Raw genomic sequence first — 26,534 nt, forward strand, 5'->3', positions numbered from 1 at the left:
GAAATACAGTAAAAGGTTAAGAAGAGAAGTCCAACTCTACAAGACCACACCGAAGACCCATTTAGTTCAGTAAACTGTTTCAAAGTGGTGAACATTTGGGAAAAGGGTAAGAGACCAGGGCGAGCAGACAGAGATATTTCCCTAATATATTCTACCAGTTCCTGGCACTGTACAATCTAGGGACTTTCTAAGCCAATGGTTGCATCAGCACCTTAACGTTTCATAGGCCTGGGTGGTGTTTTGTTCCATGAACTTGTCTCATTGCTGTGCCTGGGAATGTCAGAAAGTTAAGCTCCCCCCAAGTCATTTGCTTCTACTGGGGTTCCCTTGACAAAGAAGCAGTGAAACCCATAACAATTCAGCAGATAAGTACCTGGAAGACAGACAGCTGGCTCAGCTTCACTTTGGATGAGAGCTCAGTGGTGCTGCTAGATGGAGGAAAGCATTTTAACAGTAAACCACAAGCCTGGAATTAGATTTTAACTGAATGCATCTACCAGTCCATGTTTACAAGCCACTTTATATTTGAGGCAGCTTTCTTAGCAGCTAGACACCCAAACAAGAACAGCACCCAAGACCTTTTCCTAATGAGGAGATGCATCATTTCAGAGCACAAACAGGAGTAACCAATTTTACCCATGCTTTCATCACACCACAGCTAAGCTCAGCTGGGGACCAGTCATTAGTTTCAGTCAGCCTAACGTGAAAGGTTAAGGGTGTTGGGTTAAACAGTCTAATGATAATGAGAGTATAATCTACAGGATTAACTACCAGTTGCTGAGTTGTTTCAAGAAGTGGGCAGTATGAGCTTGTCCTTAAAGATCCAGCTACTGAAGACAGCGCTGACTGACCCAAATCTGACCCTCTGCAGACCCCAAGGCAGAACGTGCTGGCTGTGGTTTACTCCATCAGAACAAAGGAGTCCGAGTCCCTGAGTCTATAAAGCAAGATTCAGATATACAAACACAAAGCAGAGACTATAAATGAGACAGCCCTGAAGGGAAGGGAGCATACAAACTTCTGAGTAGAAGTAAAATCTATGCAGGACATCATTCCAGGAAGAAGTATGCATCTTTCCCTTTGTGTAGCTGAAAAAAAAAAACAAACAAACCAAAAAAAAAAAAAAAAAAAAAAAAACAACATTTGTGGCTACACAACAAAGCTTGTTATTTGGGGAACTTAGCAGGTCATGAAAACACACTAAAATCTATTGTATTTCAGATGAAAACATTTCTTCTGAGGCATATGCCTTTTGGGAACCATGGTAGCACCTAGACACTCATAGATGGATTTTTCAAGTCACCCTGTCAGCACAGAGTTCCTGAAGAGCTCGCCCTCAGATTCTAACCAGACAAAACTGAAGAAGGAATCAGAGGCACTGAAGGATTTTCCTGGAGTCATGAAGGCTCAGAAGAATGGAGAAGAAAAGCAACCCTGCTTCTTCTGAATTCCAAGCTCGTTCCCAATGTCCCAAGCTCTGCACAAAATTCAAGCCATATGAAGGATGAAGAATGGGGACAAAACTCATGAAGAGTCTAATGAAGATAAACCATAGACAATACTGGAAAGAGCAAAGTATAGTGGATGTACATGGCATAAACTCAACAGGGCTAAGAAAATAACAGAGAATCATTTATTAGCACAAATAGATTAAATTGATATATATTTGCACAACACATTTCCAAGAACAATTGCTTGAACACATTGATCGAACACATCCTGTAACGCAAACCAAATGCATAGGGAAATTAACTGTCAGACAAAAGCCAGTAGAAAAAATATAATATATATATGTATATAGAGAAATAAACATACATCTATATATTTAAAGAAATACTCTAGAGGTATCTCCTGAAAATCATATTTGAACTCCTCCTTCCAGGCTAAGCTGTTTTGTTCTGACGTTAAGACTTCAGAAAAGCTACACTATGAAATGCAAACAAGGAACTCACCCATAATATTAGATTTCATGGGCAGTTGTAATTCTATTCTTAGATGGGTGCATTGTCCTCCTAGCATTTATTCAACAACAAAATAGCCTAAAACATCTTTTTACTACATACCAGAAAGAGGGTGGAGTGTTCACCACATCTTTCAGCTAAGTTTTCAAATATTTGCAGAAGGAACCACTTGTTTGTATATATGGAAACTAAAATCCCAACATATAGTAGGAGATCGTACGGTATGTTCAGCAATAGAGAAGCAGTCTTTGTAGTATTATCCAAGCAACTGCAGGAGCCAGCTCACTTTTCAGAGCACCAACAGAGAACAGCTATGAAGACTGTAGGCTGCTGCTATCCTCACCTGAGTCTCCTAAGAGAATCACTGTTTGCAAGATTTGATATTGGTAGTGTTGGGGAAAAGAGGAAGTCCAAGGGACCAGATTAACTTTTCATTCTGATATACAGTATACACCATCATGAAATATTGCCTAAAATAAATCCAGTTAGCATTACATTGGGTACACCTAATTTCCATCCTGAAGAATAAAATGGCTGATGGAGATGATCACAAAAGGCTGATCCGACATTCTTCACACACCCCAAGAGCAAACACATATCAAAGGGCTTTAGAGGGGGGCAGTTAAAGAATGGATCCCAAGTGTAACCAATTATTTCCAGTGATGGAAAATTTAAGCATAATCCAAAAAAAGCACAGAGAGCGAGACACTGGTTTGGAACAAATTCCAGTACTCCATCACTTCCTCACATATGAATTATTGCAGTGCCCTCATGGATATTTTTAATTCTCTTGTTATATAAAAGTATATAAATTCAGGAAAAATGGGAGGAAGATCCTCGTTTTAAAGAAAACATGCTGATTCCCAGAGGACTGGAAATGCACTTCAAGAGTAATTTGTCTTAATGTAAATCTAAACCATGGCTATTTTTGATTCAATGACTGAACTCATAACTTACAGAATGTAATTGAAACATTTGTCAAGAGCTGCAAACCAATTGTTGAAAGGCATGCATTTGTCATGGGATGTTAAATATAAGTTTACACAAGTGCAGAAGGTTTTGCTGTGATGAGCCCTTTACAGAAACAGTTAATTAATGCTAAATTCAAGCCTCATTCATGGTAATTAGCAAAGCTCATCTTAGTAAAGTGTCTTTAGCAGCCAATACTTGTCATCTGGAGAATAGAACAAATCACATAAAAACACTTACGAATATGGGAGTGATTTAGAGTTTATTAATAATACAAAGAACAAACCTGTTTTCTGTCTCTTCAAGGAACCATTGTAACTTGCAGATTGCAATGCAAAATGAGATGGAACACAATGATTAATCTGTGAGCTATGGAACAACTACTGTACATATAACAGATGTCTGTTGTGACAAGGGGCGCATTACCTCCATGTTTATATTAAGAAAGAAGAGGGATTCAACTGTTTTACATGGGAGAGTTGTGGGAAAGATCTCAGAACACTCCCTATGAGAAGGTGGGGAATTATAAATATTTGCAAGTGTTTATTCAGGTGCCAAGTACAGTACACTGGTGAAACATGGTCTGAATGCAACAGGGAGAAAAGGAGAAAACATCTGATGTAAATGTTACTAGCTTCATTCCACTGGTACAGATATTGATTCTATTCATCTCTCTTGGCCAACACCAGCACTGAGCAAAAACTTGCATGTCAGATATGCAGATGACAGGATTTTTTTTTTCAAGATAATATCTTGCTGGACAAAGAATATTATTAGAAGCAGTTACTTCTGAGTAATTAGAAACACAGGAAGTGGCTTATCTTCACAAAGGTGGATGGATATCAGGCTCTTTAGAGAGATGGTGTCAGCTACCCTTCCTCTTTCCTTTTGCAAGCAGCTGACATGCAGCCTTTGCTCTCCTCCCACCACCACCAGTTTGCATCACTAACCAGGTTCATTGAGGAACATGGGAAGTCCATCTGCCTTTGCCAGGAAGGCAAAAGGAAGGTGGACAGTACCTGCATGCAGCAAGAATTTATTACAAGCCCTCACTACATTGTTGGGATTCTCTTTGACTTCTGATGGGAGAATTGGGGTTATTTAGCCTAGAGGAGAGAGGGCTCCATGGAGACTTTATAGCATCCTTCCAGTATCTAAAGGGGGCCTACGGGAAACCTGGGGAGAGACTCTGTCAGGGGGTTGTAGTGACAGGACAAGGAGTAAGGGTTTTAAAAGAAAGTAGAATTATACTGGATATAAGGAAGAAATTCTTCATGATGAGGATGGTGAGGCACTGGAACAGGTTGCCCAGGGAAGTTGTGGATGCCCCATCCCTGGAAGTGCTCAAGGCCAGGCTGGATGGGGCTTTGAGCAACATGATCTAGTGGGTGGTATCCCTGCCCATGGTGGGGAGGTTAGAATTAGATAGTCTTTGAGGGCCTTTCCAACCCAAACCATTCTACAATTCTAATGTAAATACAGCTGCCCTCAATGAAAAATCCCAGTGAAGCAGACGTTAGATGTAAAGGGTAGGATTCAGCTCAAGTCACCTACACATGAGCTAAGTGCTTCAGTGCTCAGATCTCTTCATCTAAAGTTAAGCTGTAGCTGATCTCTTCAACAACCCTCTGATTTCTAATGATCACACTTAGTTCATATCAGGACACCTATACATATATATTTAAAGGTGGGTGCCCAAATTTACAAACTGAATCCACCTAAATTTTGTTTTTATGAAGAAGAGAAAGGGAAAACTAAGACATAATGTTGCTGTTTATTGAGATGGGCACTTCCCTCTCATCTGCACATCTTATTATCATCCATATAGGCTGAAGTTTTGGGAGTCCTGCCAGTGCTTATATCCAGTGATCGCATTGTTAGGCACTCACATCCATTCTTCGCTCTGCAAACTGATCCAACCATATAAAAATGAGGAAATCTCAACTGGATGTTTCTCTCTCCTGTTTAACAGCTTTGAGTCCAAATAACACACAGTTAATTCCAGTATCTTGCTGTTTAAGTTTGCCCCCTAATGGGAAATAGCTCCAGTGCCCATCAGATCGGTTCCCTTTCTTCCCAGCTATTAGCTGTGGTGAGGGGGCTGGGAAGGGAGTGGTTTCAGAGCACACCAAGCTCCATTTGCCCTCAGGGACACTGTTAGGAAATGATCCCAATTAATTAATACACCCTTAGGAACTCTGTAATCTGTACCAACACAGTAAAATCATGGGACCATAATCAGCTGTTGGTTCCATCCCCCATTGCTCTAGGTGGCTGGTAAGAATTACTTTGCTAAATGATGATAAACAGGCAAAAAAAAAAAAAAAAAAAAAAAGGGGGGGGGGGAGAGAGGGGGAGGGGAGAAACAGAAACTAGGCTTATATCTGATACACCCTGAGGCTCCCAAAAGCCTGGCAAAAAAAAATGCAAGATAGGAGCTCAGTATGGATAGCGTTGATTAGCTCTGCTTTTCTTACCACTCATGGTGTCAACTTCTAATTTCATTTTAAACCAGTTCTGGAAGAACTCAGAAAAAAAAAAAAAAGTCCACTTATGTTACATTGTCAGGAAAAACTGGAATAGATAATGTCCAACCAGGGAAAAGTATTTTTTTAATCAAGCCTGCACCTTGGTTTAGTAGAAAGTAACTCACTGACAGACTAGTTAACCATGCTGTGTATTCAGGTACAAAAGATGTGTTTCTGAAATCCTGACTGACTTAAAAAGTAACAGAATTGTGTCTTTCAGAAAACAACCTATCAAATATACACTCCCTGAAACTCATGGGAATAAGTGTAACTGTATTTATTTCACAGTGGTTACTGGTATAAAACTGCAGTATCACCAGGCAGCAAAGCAATGTTTGGCTCACTCTCCATTGAGGAAAACTCAATGTAAGATTTGTAGCATCTGATGCTGCCAGCTCTCCCCATGCTTCTAAAATATCATTTTCAACTGAGATCTGGAAAACTTACATATATGAAAACAGTCCTAAATTATATGCAGCGCAAAATGTGCCAGAATCAGAAAACAAAGTATTACCAAGAATGTCTTTTTCTTACAAAATAGAAGTTGTTTTTGAAGGGTTTCCTTTAAACAGAAACTGGAAGTGTAACTATAAGCTCTGAATTCAATCTAATCTCTAATGAAAAGCCATTGCTACTGTGACACTGTGAGACCAACAGTTAAAATTCTCTTTATTAGAAATTATCATCACATAAGGCAGGAAACCATTGACATTATGCATATGACAGGCAACTACTGTTTGATCGCTGAACATCCCATATGCATCAGAAGCTAGAATATGAAGCAAAGTGACAAAATCTCATACAGGAGATGCAAAATAGTTTAAAGGTGGATTGCTTTGGACAGGAAACGAGCATCTCAGGCCAACTTCCTTAAGCAGGCAACTGAAGGAAAAGTGAGCCATGCTACTGCTGAACATGCAGGAGCCCTGAAAGATGAGCCAAGTGTCTAGGGAATGTATGGGATTTCAGGACTGCCTATATTTGTCTTCTACACTGAATTTCATATGATATGATTAACAGAATGACTTACAACAAAAATAAGATGGTATTTGCTAAAGGAAACGCTCCGTGTAGTTAAAATAATAGACTAGTCAGAGGAATACAACAATCCTGCTTATTTCCTGATTCGTCTACTCTGCCTGAGAGGGTGGAGAGGTGGGAGGAAAGAGAGCAAGATTTCTAGTCTGCAAAGCATGATACAAGCAAGGGATGGAGCACAGACAGTCATAGCACTCTGTACTGCAACATTCACAGAAAATGCAGGCAAGAAGGTGTACACTTACCTCCCAAAATCCTAAACAAGCAGAACAGATAAACATAGGGAAAAGCAAGATGAAAAATAAATTTAGGATACATAATTTGTGATTAAGAAACACCAAGAGAAAAAACAAACAAACACACAAAAACCACCAACCTCTTCTGTGGGAATAGCTTCCTGACACACTTCAGCCTTAACTCTTTTTTTTTTTTTTTTTTTTTTTTTTTTTTTAATAGGGAGAACACAGAAACTATTTGGCTGAAAAACAGTGAAAAGAAAGAAGCAAATCCAGGTGCCATCTTGCAGCTGCACTTGTATGGAGCACATACTAACACTGCAGCTGAAAGGCATAAAAAACCGTCAGATCAGAAAAGTAGCCTCTTCTGCACAGGTCTAAGAAGCTACAGAAGCTGTAAACCAATTGCAAGGTAAATTTTCACTGAGGTTTTTCACATTTATTTGAAGGAAGGTATCTAATCATCTAAAAAGCAAAGTTATGGAGCAGCCTTTCAAAGCACAGTGGGACTAAAACTCAAGTCTGTGAAGACAGATTTCTCAGATTTAGATTATATAGCTGTTGAGGTTAGCAGTGGACTGGACTAGGTTTTGACTGGATTCAGGAGGTCTTTTCCTGTAAGTTTCCATGTAATGAATACAACGAAAGCCGGCAACTATGACACAAAGGCCACACATCACCACCTCCCATATTTTTCTGCTGAGGTGACCAGTTCACTTGCATGTGAGTAAATAAAGTAGATACAGCAGGAGATAAAGTTGGTCAGTTCCTGCAAACCAGAAGGAGGCTGGCACAGAACTGAAACATCAGACCTTTTGATCAAAAGTAGTCAAAAGGTTAACAAATGGTTTGATTTTCATCCCTGGTGACAGTTACCCAGAATAATCCCAAGGGGAAAATTTGTCTTCAGAAGTGCCTATCAAACCATAAGCACATTCCCATTAGCAGTAGCTTTTGGGTGCCCAGCACTCTAAGTCAGTCAGAAGCCTGAGTTTGAACTTAGGTGTTCAAATCTTGGCAGTCTGTAAGAAAGGCTTGCACTAGTCTAACCACCTCTGTATCTAACCACCTTCATATTCTTCCCACAGACACATTCCTCCCTCTGACAAATTTGGTGGTGGGGGTAGTGGGTAATATTTGGAATAATCTGATCCATCTGGAAGCTTTCTAGTCCTAATCAACAGTATTAAAAGAAAACCCAATTTTTCCCTCCAAGCCCAAAAGTAAGCTTTAGTCTCCCAGATCAAGCAGCACTAATGAACTCAGATACATTTTATATAGCTATTCAACTATGGTCAGACAAAATGGAAAAAACAACTGCTGTCTTCCAACATATTAGAAAGATTTGAAACATTTCAATCCTAATCATCAAGTTTGAAAGTATGTTCACCACACTTGCAAAAATTTAGGACCACCTTTTATTTAATTATTTCCAGGAAATAATGGAAGATTCCTATTAAAAGTTAAATCCCAGGGCCACTGTTAGCTGAATGCACAATGTATGAGATCCTGTTTTAATACAGTTTTCAGGAGTTAGATTTTCACCATGCTTCAGGATGTAGTTTGAAATAAATGTTTGGTTATGAGCTGAACCCATTACTATAAAAGTGAGCAATACTGTAGCAAGAGAATATGTGACCAGCTGAAAGAAATACAGAATCATGAATCCTAAGCAAATAAAAACCTTCATAAAGGAGACATTCCAAAATATATTTCCAAACAATGGTTGACTGCAACCAAGTAATTCACACCCCATTGTGAAACAAACATTAGTAATTTTTAGCAGACACTAGGACTCAGAAGCAAACAATGATCCCTCCTTCTCTCTCTCTCCACTTCCAGGCTGCTTTACCATAAACAATGAGTAAAAGTAGCATTTATTAAGTCAAAGAACTGAATTCACTCACAGCTCTAAGGGGAGTGGCTCAGTAAAGGTATTTTTTCCTCAAGTTCTATTTCTAGCAAAATGCTCTTAAAATATAATCAACCCACAGGCTTCAAAGCCCACTTAACACTTTAAAAAGATCACATTCTATCAAAAGTATTTTTGGCAAGAGCTGTGGCTATTGTCTTTAGTACTCCTCCTTCCAACAGCTGGTATGCTGTAACAGAAAGGCTACAAGCACAGACCTCGCATAGGTGACAGCCTGCACACTCTAATTTTGTTAGTTATACTAATACTTACTTGGACTTGCACTTTTTATTGGTAGCTGAAAATCAAGCGGCTCAAGGTTGCTGAGTGGGGACAATGTCCGCATGTCTACACATTAAAATAGCAACCACCTTTGCTCAAAATTGCATCATATTTCAATACAATTGATATTTTCCTATCGAGACTCGAGAAAATTTTATTCTTATTCAGCCAAAGATGCTTTTACGTGTCCTCTGATCACGCTAAGTGTATAAATAAACTCAGAATGCTGAAAGTCAAGAACACTGAAGTTTGCTAAAACTTCTGGTGCTTTCTTAGACTGGTAGGTATGAGGAACACCAGTTAACCTAAAAAGCCTCTCAGGGCACAGCTTTCAGGTCAAAAGCCTTGCCCCGACTTCTCTGGCTTGTGCAGGTGAGCCATCCTTTTCTTCCCAGGAACTCTCTACCCTAACAGAAGTAACCAAGTGTCCATTTCCTCTCTGGCACTATGCCTAGCAAATGTCAAAAGGGAGGAACATGCTCACGAGTGACCTCAAACTGTTCACAAGTTTTTAGGACTAGCTAAAACCTAACATGTTTGGTGAGTTTATGAAATCTGTAATCCACATCTGGAATAAAAACCATTCAGATTATGTGGCCTAAAAAATTAACAAAAGCAGACTCTCCTGAGATTTTAAGCTTCCTTAACATCAAAGAAGAAATGAAGTGCACATTTTTATCACTTTTAATCATTAACACTGTCTGGTTGATGTTTTACCTCGTTTTAAAACGGAGGCTGCTTTCATTTTACCTAACCCATTCACCTGTCTATGCAGTACAAACTGGCACTTCAGAGGTTTGATTGCCACACAAAGATTGCCTGTACTTTTAATAACATTTGCTCTACCGTTACCAGTGTACACATCCTAGAAACAATACCTGTGTTTTGAAGACTTCAGCTAATGCTGAATTTGTCTGTTCAAAGAACAAAAGGGTTTCTTGAAGCCTGAGGAGACTGACTCCATTTTATAGAAATCTTAAGAATTTGTTATTGCACTGCAATAAAAGCATAACAGAAATCCAGTCATAAAAGCACTTCAGCAACAGTTACATGCAAATGATTTTGCATTATGAGCAGTTCTAATGTGCCATTCCAAAAACTTCTCCTTCTAAGATTTTCTCTGAAAGTTTTGGTCCAAACATGAAAGTTCAGAAAAGTGGACATTTTTTAACGTTGCAAATATAGTGCATCATGTCTTAGCTGGATTGTTGAAGGCTTCCACGTTGTTCTAAGCATTGCTTAAATTCTGAGGTTGAGCTTGCTGTAGAAGATGTGTGCTTCTCTGAAAGAATTGGCCTCAGGAATTTACTTTGGTTTCACTTAAAGGCTGGCAATACAACTGTCAGGATACTAAAAAAAGATGTCTCGCTTTTTTGTCCTGTTTGGAGAAAGGGAGATGTGTGCCTGGTAGAGGTTCTGAGTAGTATAACATGGTCCTTTGCCACGAGGGGCAATAACATCCCTCAGGACAGAGGGAACAGTCAGACAAAGACTGCACTAATACTTTCCCTGCAGAATATTAGGATTTGTCACATCAGGGCAACACATCACTTCCTCTTACACAAGTCCCCTGAAAGTCAGTACCCCAGACCTTGCCCAAATACAAACCACAGCCCTTGCATCAAATATAAACCACTCAGTCACAATACCACCAAACACCACCTAGACAAGGGCAAGGGCAAGGCAAGCAGAGCCCTACTCCAACCAACTGCGTAACCACAAGCAAACAGTCTCACTCTTCAGAGAGATTGTCCTGGCACCTCAGGAGCCCCTTAGCCCTCCCACAGACCTTGTCCTGTATACTCAGTCTTCCCTGACTTCTTCAGGCTGGATAACTGTGAACCCTTAAGACATGAACAGAAACTGCAAAGGCCTCTGTGTGACTCCTGCCATACAGAAGTGTTAGAATGAAGCCAAAACTTTATTTTTATGCTTTTTCTGCTGAACACCTGTCCATGATGAGACCTAGCTCAATGCTTTGGTGAATAAGAACAAGAAAACAGATGTCTATATTCTGCCTCAAATCTCCTTGACGAAATGAAAATATATATTTTAGAATCTCCAAGACGTAGCAGGGGATAAATGGTGCTACATACAAAATTTGCAAACCATAGGAAAAAAATACAGAAATAAAAAATGTTTAATTACACGCCCCTTTTGAAGCCTTATTTGAGTATTTTTTGTACCACTTTATTCCTCCTAAAGCCTCAGTATGTAAATTAAGCTCACACAGACCACTTGCATCATGATTTCAAGCCATCCAAAAGTTCAGCTTGATTGACTGTCCAAGAACATACTTCTGGGAGGAAGGACTTAGCATAATCACCACTTGAAAATGGTCTATGAAAGAAAGGGAGAGAAAATGGATCTCAGACCTCATGGATCTCATGCATTTAGTGAATAAAATACTGAAGTTCCCTCACACATGGATGCCAAAGGTAAGTTTGGCTTCTGGAGTTTTCTGTGTGTATGTAGAAACATAAAACCACACAGGGTTACAAAGCAGAAGCTATGCTGTGTTTGCTTAACAAATGAAATATAGATACTTCAATGAAAATTAAACAGTCAAGTCTTTGTTATTGTAGTAGAGCCAAACCAGTGTAAAAATCCATAGAATAAATAATCTATATAATCCTCTGGATAAAGTAATTCAACAGAATAACTCAAATCAAGAATTCGCTTATGCCTGTCTGCATGACTAGGTCTCCATCTTTAATTTAAACTGCAAATAGAATATGCAGTTATCTTCTGCAGGGCTTTGCAATTGCTTTTCTTTAAATTGGTTGTAGGATTCAGATGGTCCTTAATCTGGATGGGACGAGATATGTCATACAGTCTTGTTTCCAATTTCTGTTCAGGTTTTCATAATCAATTTCTTAATAGGATTATGTCAGGGTTCATTCAATTATCTCAGCACAGAGCTGAAAGTTTTCCTCAGTGCTGTGCATCACAGCAACACTCCTATTCTTGCTGTGACATATAATAATGTAGTTTATTCCCTATGTATTTGTTGCTATTGGCCAGCAGCCCAACTGACATAATGCTGGGTATGTCCTTAAAGAAACAAACAAACAGTGGATGGAAGAAAAAGGCAGAAATCTTTTCCAAGTCAAGCGTACAGTATGAAGGAGAGTCACTCTGCCTGGGGGGGGGGAAACAAAAAAAAACACACCTAAGAACTAATCCCAAACTCTCTGAATCATGAAGCATTAACAGTCAAAGCAATGGGAAAAGCAGGAATAAATAGGATCACACCTCTCTGAAATTCCACTACTGATTTCTGTGAGAACCAGAGGCACTTTTGAAAATCCTTACAGGCACTGATATTTGTTGTCCCCTCAGTCTGCTAAAAGCTCCTGCCCACTGCTACAAAAAGACCTCAGGCACAAACTAAGCCATGTGCGGGTGCATTTCGTTGTTTAGTACAGGCTCTCTGCAAGTATTTCAGCCCCTAAATACTAAGGTTTAGAAAAAGTCAGACTCTTCAGTAGTTGGACCAGGTGCAAAGATGCTAAATTCAAAGGCTGTGTGCACCATGCAAACCAGCACAGGGGTTTGTCCTATTCCCTCATCTTGATAAACAAAAACAAAAACAAAACAAAACAAAAAAAAGACAAGGTTTGTAGGAAGTCTCTGTTTGGGGGCTAGATGCACACGACTGCAGTAGAGCGCATCCTCAGCAGGAAACTCAGCAGTTCACCAGCTCGGTGTGAGGTTACCACTGCAAGGCACTGGGCAGGGCTGCGGCTTGTAGGGCAGGATGCCCACCCATGGGAGAAGTTCCTCCATCCCTCCCGGACACCCGAAGGGCTCAACCCGTGCCGCACCCATTTCCCTATCGAGCCTCCAAAAAATCCCATTCAGTCCTGATGCACCCCCTGCCAAACCACCTCTGCCACCGCCGCTCGTAGCCGACACGACAGTGCTGGAGCAAGCAGCCAGCTCGCTCCGGGGCCAAAATTTCTGCCCTCAACTTCCCTCCCCTTCCCCCTGGGCCGGGGGCGCTCCGTGAGCGGCGGCTGCCGCCTGGCGTCCGCCCCGCCGGGAGCTGGGGGCGGCGCAGGGGGAGGCGTGCAGGGAAAAACTAAAGCAAAACAAAGCAAGAGTAAGCACATCTGAAAAATTCCTCTACCCTGCTAGGAGATAGCACGCGATAAATCTCGGAGCGCTAACTCAGCGTTTCTGATCACAGCCATGAGAAACGAGGACGCACACCAGTGAGTGTCCCCCACTACCCAGAGAAGTCATTTTGTGCCTCTATTTTTTATTTTTGTTTAATTTAATTCATTCTTGGAGCAAAGGTTTCCCCATGGGAAAAAAAAAATAAAAATGCAATGGATATAGATTCTCAGAATGTTTGTTTTAACTAAGTATTATTTTCATTACACAACTTTTTTTTTTTTTTTACTTTTTTTTTTTTTTTCTCCTAACTTGAAAACCCAGTCTTAACCCTGGAAACATTCAAGGCCAGGCTGGACGGGGCTTTGAGTGCCTGATGTAGTGGGAGGTGTCCCTGCCTGTAGCAAATGGGTTGAAAAATCAGTTGTCTTTAAGGTCCTTTCCAACCCAAACAATTCAGTGATTCTATGACTTTAATACCTCCTAAAATCAGTTCAGAGGTATATAATGGAGTTTGTCTTTTATTGCAAACAGTTTCCACATGGGCAGAGCACACAGGTTGGTAGACCTTGCTTCCTTTTTTTTTTTTTTTTTCTTTTTTCTCCTAACCTTATACCCCTGTGTGGCACCAGTCTTCAGAGAGGGGAGCTTTCTGCAGGGGTCAAGCATGCCTCAGGACAGGCATCTTTGTTCTGAGCGCACTGGAAAATGAGGTCAGCTGTGTCCAAAGTCTTTGTGTTTCTTGTATGAGTCTGAAAAGTCTCAGATGAGGGAGTAAGATAAGAGGGCAGCAATGCAGTGTTACCCAAGAGCAATCAGAGCCCCATCCCCATGGTACTGAGCAGCGGATAGGAATAGCTCTGCATTTCCTCTGGTCATCCCTGGACTTCATCTCTCCTCTATGACCACTTGAGACCTAAAAATCACAAGCTCCTAACAGTCTGAAGTAAACACTGCACATATATCCTTTAAACAAGCTGTCCACAAAGTGCTGTTCCAGCCCTACAAGGTCCCAAAGTAGCCACCACTGCCCCAGGGGACACGCAGCTGTGGGGCAGAGAGCAGCAAGAGGCCAGGGGCTGCAGTCAGGGACTCTGGGGTATGGGCACACAGATGAAGGATGGGGGAGAGGAGACAGCACATTTTGTGCATGTGCCATAAAGGCAGCAGTAACTCACAGCTACTGTGGGTATCAGAGAGGTCAACCCTGGGGAACTACACTAAGCACTTGCTGAGCAAAATTCTGCCCATTCTGCCAAAACCCACATTGCAGGAAAGAATGAGGGTAAATTAATAGATCCTTCACTAAACACATGTATTCCCGAAGTTCAGTGTTTTCCTAGTTCACTGAACAAATCCTTATTTGCTAGGACATTTCCAGTCACTGAAGTTTAGAAATCCAGTCAATTACTGAAGAGAGGGAAATTGGATTATTCCTATATTTATCTTCTAGCAAAACAAAATTCTTGCAGAATATACCTAACTGCCTATGAGAGGAAAAAAAATATGTAGTATATTAAAAGGATTTTAAGTCCATTGAGAGAAAGGACCTAATCCTGACTGTGACAGTATTCTGACAGTATTCTAAGAAAAAACACTTCATCTCTTTAAATTCATTCTATAAATTATGTAATGTACGTATTTATTTGCTAGGAAGTGTAAGCAGATCATAAAACAATATACGTCATGGGAGATGCACTGTAAAATAGACAGTTGTTTAAGCCTCAGGTGTCTCATAAGACAAAGCCAGACAGTGTTCAGCCTAACTAGCCATACCATCAGCATGAGCTTAGGAAAAAGAAGAAAAAAGGTTTTCCCAAGCCAAAAACACATAGAGATTAAAACTCCTGGCTGACAGATGCCATTCTCCACTGCTTTGTGCAGACACAAGGATCCTGGGCAAGCTGGGCAACCAGCTCTTCTAGCTTTTTTTTTCATATAGTTAAACAGTTGAAAATGATTATTTTGTTAAAGTTGAAAAGGAGCATCGCTTTTTTTTTTTTTTCCCCAGTGGGTGAGTGTACATGTGTGCAGAAAGGTTTCACAAAAGAACACCTGAAACTTAGCTCTTCTGGAGAAAAGTGGCTTGAACTATGCTCGTGGGGGTAAGCAAGGAGAAGTTCTGGCTAAAATACCAAGGCAAAATTCCCCAATCTTAAAATATATGAAATATATTTAATATATTTTAAAGTATACATATTAATATACACATATTAAAATATATATGTATTAAATATGTTTAGTATTCGTTTTGTGCAGACAAGGACTGAGGTTGGACATTTAAACTTGATGTCACAGAGGATGTTTAGCAAGGCTTCCAGAAACGCACACACACCTGTCTCCAAGGGCTTTAAAACCAAGACATTAGTGCTTAAACCACCTGAAACAGCTACAGGATAAGACAAAATCTCTTCAAGTGAAAGAGCTGACACTTTGACAACCTCTTCCCGCCTAGGACGGTCTTTACCTACCTACATGCATACATACTCTAAACTACAATCCCATTAATCCTATTTGAAAGCTGTTCTCTTGCAAATTACAGTCGCTTCTTGATGGATTTTTTTTTTCTGCTCAAGTTGAAATATACAAATCAACTATTTTCAAGGACCACTAGCAATTTTAATATCACTTCCATATATGTGCAAGTGCCCTCAGCTGCACTCACAGTGTTCACGGAGCATGCCATCCCTGTGGACGGATGAGTTCACTGCAAGGACTGAACATAGTTGGAGACTGCCTTGTGTATTTTTAGTGAGTATAGATTTCTTAATGATTGCTCTGCAGCTATTAAGGAAGAAGTTTGCGAGGGGTCGACTTTAATGTTACAAGAGAAAGACAGGTTACAGCCATACACAGGAGAAAGTTTCAGTTTTCAGCACAAATCTGTGGGGCCAACTCTGCAAATAGAAGCCTAGTGTTTCATGTGGCCTTGATTCATAAATCCTAGAGGGGGTTCAGTTGTTTCCACTCCAAAGAAGCAAACCATTTCATTGTCCTCTGAAATTCTTACATATTATTTATAAACCTTCAGACATCAAAATAAGTGGAATAAGCCAAGCATAACGATGTATATTTTGAATTGTTGTTTGCAGCAAGTGACTATGAGAATGAGCAATGGGAATACAGGTTCTTCCTGCACCTATAGTAATGCTTTTCTGCTTTCTTGAATTCTGTTAGATTATTTAACAAGAAACCAATTGAAAATTCACTGGAATAGACAGCTATGCCTATAGCAACAAACACTACTTCAGCATCGTCCAAAACATCAGAGATGAGGAAAAGAAATAGAAGATATTTTTTCTTTACTTGCAAGAACTGATTTCATATGCAGGGAAAAAAGAGCATCTCTGTCTCCCTGAAGATACTTCAGGGCAACCTAAAGACCTGTGCCATTGCTTTTGTCCATCTTGCATCTGAGGAGTATTTCTCTCTTAGGCAGCTTTGTGTATCCCAGAATGGATGTTTTCAGTTCAAGAGCAGGATTAAATAAATAAAGAACAGATCCCTGAAAAAAATTGTTTTTGTTTTCTTGGAAATAATCCCACATATCATTTCCAAATCAAACAAAACATTTGGCAGGACCTAAACCAAACATTTCAGTCGGTATTGGTGCTCCCCTGAATACAGCCTCTTCCTTTAGCATGGTGAGGACATTTACCTGAGGCATGGAAAAATTAGGTTCGGTCCCATTCACTGTGTAAGGGCATTTCATTCTTATCATCTGCCTTCTACATGCCTTGCTCGTCACGCTACAAGTGTTGGTCAGACACAGTTCCCTCGACTTTCCTTGTTCACACTGCAGAGCTTAGTGAAAAGCATTCAGCTGTTGTCTTGAGGAGGAATTGGATTACATCTCCCACTCCCTGCACATCTCAGCTCTCTATGCATGTCTTTTTTTCCAATGAAAACTTGCACATTAATAATACATGACATAACACAATCCTGTCACTCTGAGGATGATCTACCTGTACATGCCCTTTAGGCTCATAGTTCATGCCCTATCCTTAGCAGGGTGGAGGTACAGGACAAAAGATGTAAAAACCCTGGTCTGGAAGAGGTGGTTTTCAGAACTGGGTCTTCCACATTCTTGCTGGACTGGCTATTGAGTAAGTTACAGAAATGCTTGACTCCTTTTTATTCATCTAGTATAAAACAACAAAGTTCACGCTACCCAGCAAGTTCAGACAAACAGCTTTAGGATGCCAAATCTGCATTTTTCCTTCAAGAAAATAAACCCTCTCCGCTATCCTGCTTCCAAAGGGATTAACAGGAATCTGCCAGCCCATCCCTCCAGGCTTGCCTATACAAAAGCAGCACTCCAAAAGAGCATTTATCTCTTGAGTCAGAGTGGTTTCCCATCTAGTAAATAAAATATTTCTTGCTCCTAATAAAGAGCAACAATTCATAGCTAATATCTTTAACAAGAACTTTTGATACATTTCCAGAAAATAAACCTGCAACTAATATCCTGGGACTGAGAACATTACTGATCTTGCCAAGTCAATCTAGTTTGGCTTGGAGTGTAAGGAAGATCATATAGGCCCTCAGGGTAGGATTTCTCAGAATGGGCTCAGGGTGAGCAGTTCTAGAGAGCAAGAGGCAGAAGGGAGTTAAAGGATGGGGGGAAAACTGCCCTCTCTGGCACAGCAGCCCCTGACTGGTCCCCGAGCAGAAAGGATATTCATATTCCATTCCTGACCTTCACAGCACTGACATACACATACACTGTAGCACCTGTCTTCAATAAAACCCTTACCTTCCATCTCACCATCCTTATTTCACACCACTGAGCACAGGATGGCCCCAGAGGACTCCACTCTGAGTACCGTGAAAGCTTCTGGGGAGTTCACAGCCAAGAAATTCAGAGGTGTGGAAAGCATGAAATATACAACAGTACAAACCAGGAAAATAAAAACATACAGAACATACAGAATAGAGAAAACAAGAAATGATTCAGAAACTTTTTTTTTTTTTTTTAAAGTGAGAAGAACAGATGGATGGAAATGCTAGATAAATGCTGCAGCAAATGTCCTTTTCATGACGTGATGGGGTTGGAGGGAGGGAGGCAACTGCTTGCCACTTCAGTCTAAGCAGGATGTGTTTCACACATATGATATTTGGTGAGCACAACAGGAGTCATGTTCTCCTGAGAGAACCGTGGAGACAGATATTGAATATATATATATATATATATGCATGTATAGTCTGTTCAGTATGAGGATTGATATTGGGCATCTGCAAGCAGAAAGAAGAGTGTTCAGCTTTGTGCACAGTTACAAAGACCTGATAAAGCAGTGCTAGCTCATGATATACAATTTCGGATTTTGCACCTACCTTCATTTCTGCAGTGTTCCTTCCAAGCACTAACAAAACCCCTTCAGGAGACAGCATTTCCCCAGCCACAACACAGTGCAGGTAGAGGGGGACTGTTCAGCTGGGATTCTCTTACATGTATATTCCCTGGCACGCCAGGAATCTGTATGCTCCCTCAAAGCAGGACTCTTCTCAGAGATGAACAGCAATGATATGAGAATGCTCACAAGCTGTCTTGAAGGAAATCATGGCAAGATACAAGGAAACAACTTTTCCATCAATACAGTGGTCAAGCACTGGAACAGAGAGCCCTTAGAGGTTTTAAAATCTCTGTTCCAAAACTGGATGGGACGCAGCCCTGAGCAAGGTGCTCTAACTGTTAGCTGTCCTTGCTTTGAGCAGGGACCTGAAACAGATGACCTCTGTAGATCCCTCAACACCAAACTGTGCTGTGAGTGTGCTTTCTTCTCTCCGCTCTGTCCTTAGTGTGTACAGCTGATCCCCAGTAATACATGACAGTTCATTACACACCCAGTTACACACTGGTCTCTCATACAGTTGTGATATTTTAGCACTTGACTCCTAGTCAGTCTGTGAGAGGCAAAGCTTAGTTTATTAAATCTCAAGCACCATCCATGAGTGGTATAGGCCCTTATGGGTCTCCACAAAATTAGGGTCTGAAGCTATATCCTCTGCTTCAGGCACCATGCTTTGTAAAACTCAAGGTAATTCCCTACCCTCATTTCTTCCCAGCACTCACTCAAGGTCACATGATACTTTTTGTCCATTTGACTCTCTCTTTCTCATCACAACAAAACCATCACGGTCACCTAGCTGTCAGAGGCCTGTGGCAGTTGTGTGTGGACAGACCACAACAACTCTTTGAGGAGACTTACACATGTGCTCAACTGATGATGTACAAGTAGAAGTCCTACAGCTCCTGCTTGCCCAACTGCTTGCACCCAAGGCACAGCTGAAACAGCAGAGCCTGTGCCTAGCTTAGCCATACCTCGGCCGTCACCAAAGAAACCTTTAGATCTGTTCAACCCTCCTTAGGCTCAGAAGACTGAACATTGCCTAGGAATTCCCCTTGAAATGCTGGGATTTGAGCTGCTTACAGGCAATCTTGTTTCCTTCTTTTATCCCCGCTGAAACCTAGCTGTGATTAATATTCACATATTCTGCTGGATTCTCTCTAAGCAGTACTAACAGATCACTTGAAAGCCTTCAAGGCTTCACTCCTTTTGATGTGGTTTTGCTGGCCAATACAAAACCTGGGTGAAATTACAGCCCGATTGAAAGCCATAGCACATCATCCTCTTTAAAATCCAGCAGCTTCCTGACATAGTAATGAGCTGCCTAGGAATATTCATCTTAACGTTTTACATGACAAAATGGGGCAGCATCCTACTTAGGTAAGACAGAAGTTTATGGGATCACTTGTTCAAAGCCTCTGCTGAACCTTCTGCTCTACCACGTGCACTCCCAGATGTGCTCTTGCCTCCCACAGTAATGGAGGTCTCAGGAGCCACTGATGAAGAAGAGCAACAAAGCCTGCCTTTCCATCCAGAGCCTTTCCTAAAGGAGAGATCTGGGGAACTATGTGGAAGCCTCCCTCATCCCAATGCTCCAGGCAGAGCAGCCTCCCCAGACGATAAGAGAACAAATTGCTTGTGTGCAACTGGACTACCCCAGGTGATGCCTGAGACATTATGCTGTGTTTAGGAACAGCAGCAAAATGGGGATGCTACCAAAGCTGGAGATTCTGTTTACAAATGTTTGCCTTGTGAGAAAAATCAGGTTAAAAAGTATAGAGAGCAGCTAGCTAGCATAGTGACGTCAGTTAATAATAATTTTCACATGGGATTTTGTGAATTTCTGTTCTGAGCTACCTGAAACTCTATAGCATAAGAAGCCCTTGCTAAACTACTTTATCTGTGCATAGTTCATTCACTCCTTTGAGCATCTATCATTCAATACTAAGGCAAATACTGAGAAACAGTTTTCTATTGCTCCTGCCTCTGCAAACAGGCATTAGAATAGGACTCACATTGTACTTGGGATGAGAGATGAGGTGAAAGGAGGGCTCTGGTGCTGCCTTTCCCTGCTTATTCTCCTCCAATACACGGAAAACATCCCAGTCATACCTGTGATCATGCAAAGCTTCGCTTTCTATTCACATGTGTATTATCTTTATGTGCCCCCTAAAATCTCCAGAAACTGATGCTTAAAATAAAGGAAAAATGCAGTTTACCTTACATGTGAGCTATGAGGGCACTTCTTGGGACGTTACACTTATAAAGCAACCAAGTGTTCAGACATTGTCTGAAGAGCACACAAAGGTCTTGGTCTAACATGCATACACGCTTTATATACTCTTTATGTATTTCCTTCTGACAGCTCCAACCTCACTTCTTCAAACAACAGCTTTTTACATTCATGAAAACAACAACAAAAAAAAAGGTCAATATTATACAAGTCTGATCTGGCTTGCAATGCCTTACTGTTAGCATGAGTCTCCAAAAGGACTCAATGACTTAGGCAGACCCAAAATTTAGTGCTCGCTTCAGAGTGGCATTGCTGTTAGACATGTGACAACAACCAGCGGAAAATCTGAAGCAGAGCTTAATTCCCTTAGAAAAGGCCCCCCACACAAAACTACTTTTATTTTAGTCCAGGTGTATCTACAAGCATATAATGTTCAGAAAACATAAAAAGAAGCTTAGCACCCAGACTTGTTGAGAGAGACGGGTGATGAGGCTTTTTCTCTGGTTAATCCCTTTGCGGGAACACAGCCCAAAACTCTCATACTTTAAAGAAAACCTTCACAAGCTCTGACATGCAACAGGTATTGGAGTTTTCATCTGGCCTACCTATGTGACCTGTGTCTTAGTTTACTGAATAAAAAGATATGCAGCTAGACAAAGATGCTGAAAGGTGAGGCCCATTTGGATATATTAAAGAAAAGCTCTTTTTCCCTTTCTCCCCCCTCACTGAACATCTATTTTGGCTAGGGAGAAGGTTGGCAGGGTTTGGGTTCTGGCCATGAGGAACTCAGCCCAGCAGCCTGGTCGCTCAGTGGAAGAATCAAGGCATTCAGCACAGCTCTTGTTGATCCAATTATAAAGGATTTACATTAACGCAATTGTGCAGTGAGCAGAAACTTTCTAAGTGGAAAGATCTGCTTCAGTTGCCGTGCTAGTGTGTTTGCTTATTCCTGCCAAATAAACAACATCTCCTGCTGGGTGATTGGAAACAAGTGTAAGAAGTTCTGGTCATACGATGCTAATCCTTACAGTATAATCTCAACTCTGCTCCACAATGGCTTCTCCAAATTGGAGAAGGCTGAGCTGGTCACACAGCAAAGTCTGTGGGTTCGCAGGGGGAGCTGGCTGTGTGGCCACTTGAGATCTTGCCTGAGGCTACACTGAGGATGGGAAACACCAGGGGCTCATAACCTGCCCATCTGCCTCCCCACAGGCTCGGTGCTCCTTGTGCAGGCCTCTCTCCTTTGCAAAACTTGCAGGCACCTGGGGGTGTGCTGCAGAGGGGTATCAGAGCTGTGAAGGAATGGGGATGGAGGACAAGGAGGTAGCATGGAGTCCCAGTGCTCTAAGGGAGGGCTAGCATTGCTTTCACTGCAGTCACACAGGTCTGCATGAGGCCTGTATCAACAGCTGCCACCAGGACAAAAGTCAGGTCTGCTCCTCCCAGTAGCAGTTACAGTCACGAGGAGTTGCTGCTGGGGAGTCATCTCTATGGCTGTTGAGGAGCTTGCAGCAAATCCACCAGGCTGTCTCCAAAGACGTGAAGTGAAAATTTGCCAAGTGGCAAAAGCTTAGGTGACAAGGAGATGATATCTGCACTGCCCCGTTGCAGCATGTCTTGGGAGTAATTCAATTGCTCATTGCTTACCTGCAGCGAGGATCTGATGTTGGCTCAATGGCAGCTGCAGGAACAAGGAACTTCTCTTACTAACAGATTTATTATTTTTTTTTCCCCTGGAATTATTGCATTTTATTTCAGCCCCTTTCCTTTGTCTTCATGGCACATTCAAACTACTTCTGCAGTAGCAGTTAAGTAGCAACTTCTGCTACCAACTGGCATGGGCCTCTGCTGCTGCCTTCCCCAGGGGACTCTTCCAAAAGGTGGAGCCCAGAGCCACCAGCTAAGTGACTGCTGCAATACCCAACCTTCTCCCTCCACCTAATAACTGGCCCCTGGTGATTTTAAGACACAGTTCTTCCTTCCCTGATAACTATCCATGTACCAGCCTGGGTTTAAACTTTGCCATCCACTTCTTCGAGACTTGTGAAACAGAACAAGGCTAGGAACATGCTTTATTTAAGCCAAAATTGCTTGGGACCTAGAGGCTCCAAGCCGGTGTTTCCACCCAAGCTGCCTAGTATGCAGGGTACTCCTCATGCAGGTTGCTGGGCTGTCAAGGAGAACCCTTGTTTGGTGCCTGAGGTGAGTTTGAAAGAGCCAGACAACCCCAGAGCCTGAGGCTTCCTATTCACTTCCAGCATACAAGTTGTTGGCCCTGTGCACCTGCAGCTCTCCATGTGCCTTAAACCATCATGGGCCCTACCCACACCTCCTGACCCTTGGGTGTTTGGCTTTTCTGCACAACAAAAGCAAAATTAGCTTAGGGAACATAGCGTCCAGCAATGTACAAATTACCAGCAGCCCCTGGGTAAGGATTCTTCAGCATAGATTCTGAGTACTGGGCAGCACCTCCTTATCCTTGGGGAATAGGACCAGCTTTTCAAGTAACCCTACCTTTCCAGGCCTGCAGGAAGGAAATGCCCACCTCCCCTCCCCGCAACCACCCATATTGTGCCTAGCCAGGACTCCTGCTGGCCCTGACCTCCAAGCCCCACACAGGTGCAAGCACCTACCCCAACAGGTTCAGCATTTAACCCAGACACTGCAGCTGGAGGAAAACCACTACCAGCAACACAGCCTCACAACTAACCTCATCATTCCTGGGGCAGATATAGTCTGTCAGCACAGGTGTCCTCTACTACGTGATCCAGTCTGATCATCCCCTTCCCAGCTGGATGGATAAAAGGCAGGGGGCTGAGGTTAGTAGTAACCATGGACTGACGTAGTCCATAGTTATCTGGTGTGGAACAGTGGTGTTGCCATTGGTCCCCTTCACCAACACAGGGGAAAAGGAGAAGAGAACTAGGTAATAGGCCCTCTGAGCTTATATAGACCTGGTATTTCCCAAGAGTAGTGTTCAAATTGCTAGATAACAGTAAAACACTATGAAAAAGGCGGGATGTTTTGAAGGTCACTTCTTGAGTCTTGTTTACTACACAAGGAGCCCTAAGGCTAGAAGAAAAGCAGAATGAGGGACAGTATTACTCTGTCCCAGTACTTGTGTAGCAACACTGTGGTAGCAAAGCTCAACACCAGACAATATGGGAGGAGGCAGTGATTTTGTTTTGACCCAAAACTGCCTTTGCTTACGCATATTCTTGTAACTGCCTTCTCACCAGCACCAGGGATCAGACAAAATTACTTTCCGTGACACAGGACAAGACATGCTGGCTAGCAGGCCTCACCATGTTTCCAGGTTTCTCCATAGCCTGATGACCATGTGCTGCTCTTGGATCCCATAGACCAGATAGGGACAGCGTGGTGTTGTCCTGACCTACTTCCAGGTCATTAGCAGCCCTGCTCATTTGCTTATACATTTTTCTCTCCTGCTCACCCCACCCCCAACAATTCATGGCTTCAGCCCCTTCTCTTCTTTTGGGTCTCCCTTGTTTTCCTGGTCTGGGTGTGCTGAGAGGCTGGGTATGGCTGTGCTACCTGGCCTGCCAGTCTTGTCTCTATGGCCATCTGCTCCATCCTGCCTCCCCATCATTCCTTCTGGTGATCCCACATCCGCATTACCCTCTATTCCATTGTATAAATGTTTCTAACTGCAAATCTTAATCTCTCAAGGGTGGGAGGGCCTGAAGGTTCAGAAACTGATCTGTCAATAGCTGTCATGGGGAAAAAAGCACACATTATCCATTGTAAAAAATCTTTCTTCCTTTTTATTTATTTTTTTTTATTAGAGGCATTGTTCCATTTACAGGGGAGTCTGCCAGCTCCCCAGGTCCCACCACTCATTTACCACTGTCAGCTCACAGAAGGATCAACAACAGATCAAAAAAGGATCTTCTAAAATAATTTTCACCCACAGAAAATTCCCAGTGGGATGAAGCTGCTCTTTCAGAGCACTCCCTATTTTATTTTTTTTAAACACACTGATCTTTTCACAGAGCACCTTAGTGCTACCATATGGGGACATTTTGGTTTTGGGGAAGATTTCAGAAGAACTTCCTTGCAGCTCTGAGCTCCTTCAGTGCTCCAATTTTCCTTGCTATAAGAACGCAGGCCACAGCTATATATTGAAGATACCACCCTGGTCAAGAGCAAATCTGGTAACCTTTAGCTACAGAAATAGCCTGTGGGTGTAACAAAGTGTTTTTTCATCATCTCACCCTTTTAAACCTTTTTTTTTTTAGGAGAAAAGCCAGATTCCTCTTCTATATTCAACACTCAGTATCCCCAAAGTGATTGTATGATTCTTGTCCTCGAGTGAACAGTGTGTTTCTACTTCAGTAACCCCACTTGGCAGGCTACCACACACATTTATTATTTTCTGCATGAGAAAGTGCTTTTCAGTCCAAACCTTTTTCTTTCTTTCCTTCTCCATTTTTGTATGGAGACTTATCTACTTACCTCTGTCAGTTTGAAAATAGTAACTGGGGTGCAGGTGACGTCTTTTTTCATTATCTAGGAGTTTTTAAACTCTAAAGGAAGCTTTTGATTTTTAGGTAGTCCTTTCTCAAAGTAGGCCAAATTTGCAGTTTTATTATCTCCAAACACAGACATCCCCACACTCCCTCGGGCCAGCCTTGGTGCCTTGCCCAGTGTTGTGCATGACCATATGCACGTCCACCAGTGCCCTTCTCTCCTTCTTGGGCACGAGTGTGAAGTCCCCACAGGTTGGACACAGGTTGGAAAATAAAGACACCCACCAGAAAGAAATGGTGATCTGAGGTGTCCTACTTGTTTAACAAAAACATTGTTTAATATTGTTCAGTTTTATGTAGAAGTTTAAACAGTCATTGGAAGAGGGTCCAGATTCTGATAACCATGTGGCTGGCAATGCTGCTCTCACCCACTCTGACATGCTTTTCCTCTCCTTCCTAAATGCAGTCCTGGATATAAGTGGATAACGACAGCTCTGCTCTTCCCTTCTGCCTCTGTGCCCCTAAAAGTCCAGTGGCTAACACATCTGCTTACTCAGAAGGAGTAAGAGGATTAAAACCTGTCTTTTGTGAGGAAGATTTTGTTTGACCATTTCCCAGTGCTGCTTGGGATTCAGCACAAATTCACTTCTGTACTTCTAAAATGCCCAGGCCAGATGCTTTCATGAATTCCCTATTCACTTTGCATTGGCTGAACTAATTAATTAACTGGTCCAGTACATGAATACTTTCAGATCAGCTGGAAACTGAGTTTCCAGTGAATAAACAGATCCCATTTTAAAACAAACAAACAACAAAACAAGCAATTCCAGACCTGGCAGCGTCTCTCTCACACATTCAAAAAAAACCCAAAACCCTGGGGTTTGTACAGCATCCAGAAGAGCTAAGCATGAAGTCTCTGTCTCCTGGCTTCAGTGCCCCAGGCCCATGAGAGGAGCAAGGCCTCCACCAGCACCCCCAAGCCCAGCTTCGCCCAGCAGCCCAGGGAAGAGCACAGCATCACCGAGGCCTCCAGATGGGCTTCCCTTCCCCCAGGAGCTGTGAAGGTGTGCTAAGCCTCTTGCCTTCCCTGTCTGTAATTACTTGCTGGTGTTAGGCAATGGCTTTATTACTGCTACCAGGATCGTCATCTGGCTTCTGTTTTACCAGGCCCTTTGAGTGTGATTCATTCAGCCAGATCTGGAGGGCTACTGTAAAGTGGTCTCTATTTGAGCAACTTATTTAGCCTTCCTTTGTAGGCTAGAAAGAAATGAGCTCTTCTAGCAACCATCCCTTCAAAATGGATTATCCTTCAAAGAAAGATCCAAGGAAGCCATATGGCTCGTGGCACAGAAATACCTGTCTCTCTACACTGAATGAAAAGGGAGACGATGAGGGACTTGTCCAGATCACCTCTGGAG

This window comes from Anas acuta, chromosome 1, assembly GCF_963932015.1.
Source record: "Anas acuta chromosome 1, bAnaAcu1.1, whole genome shotgun sequence".
NCBI lineage: Eukaryota > Metazoa > Chordata > Aves > Anseriformes > Anatidae > Anas > Anas acuta.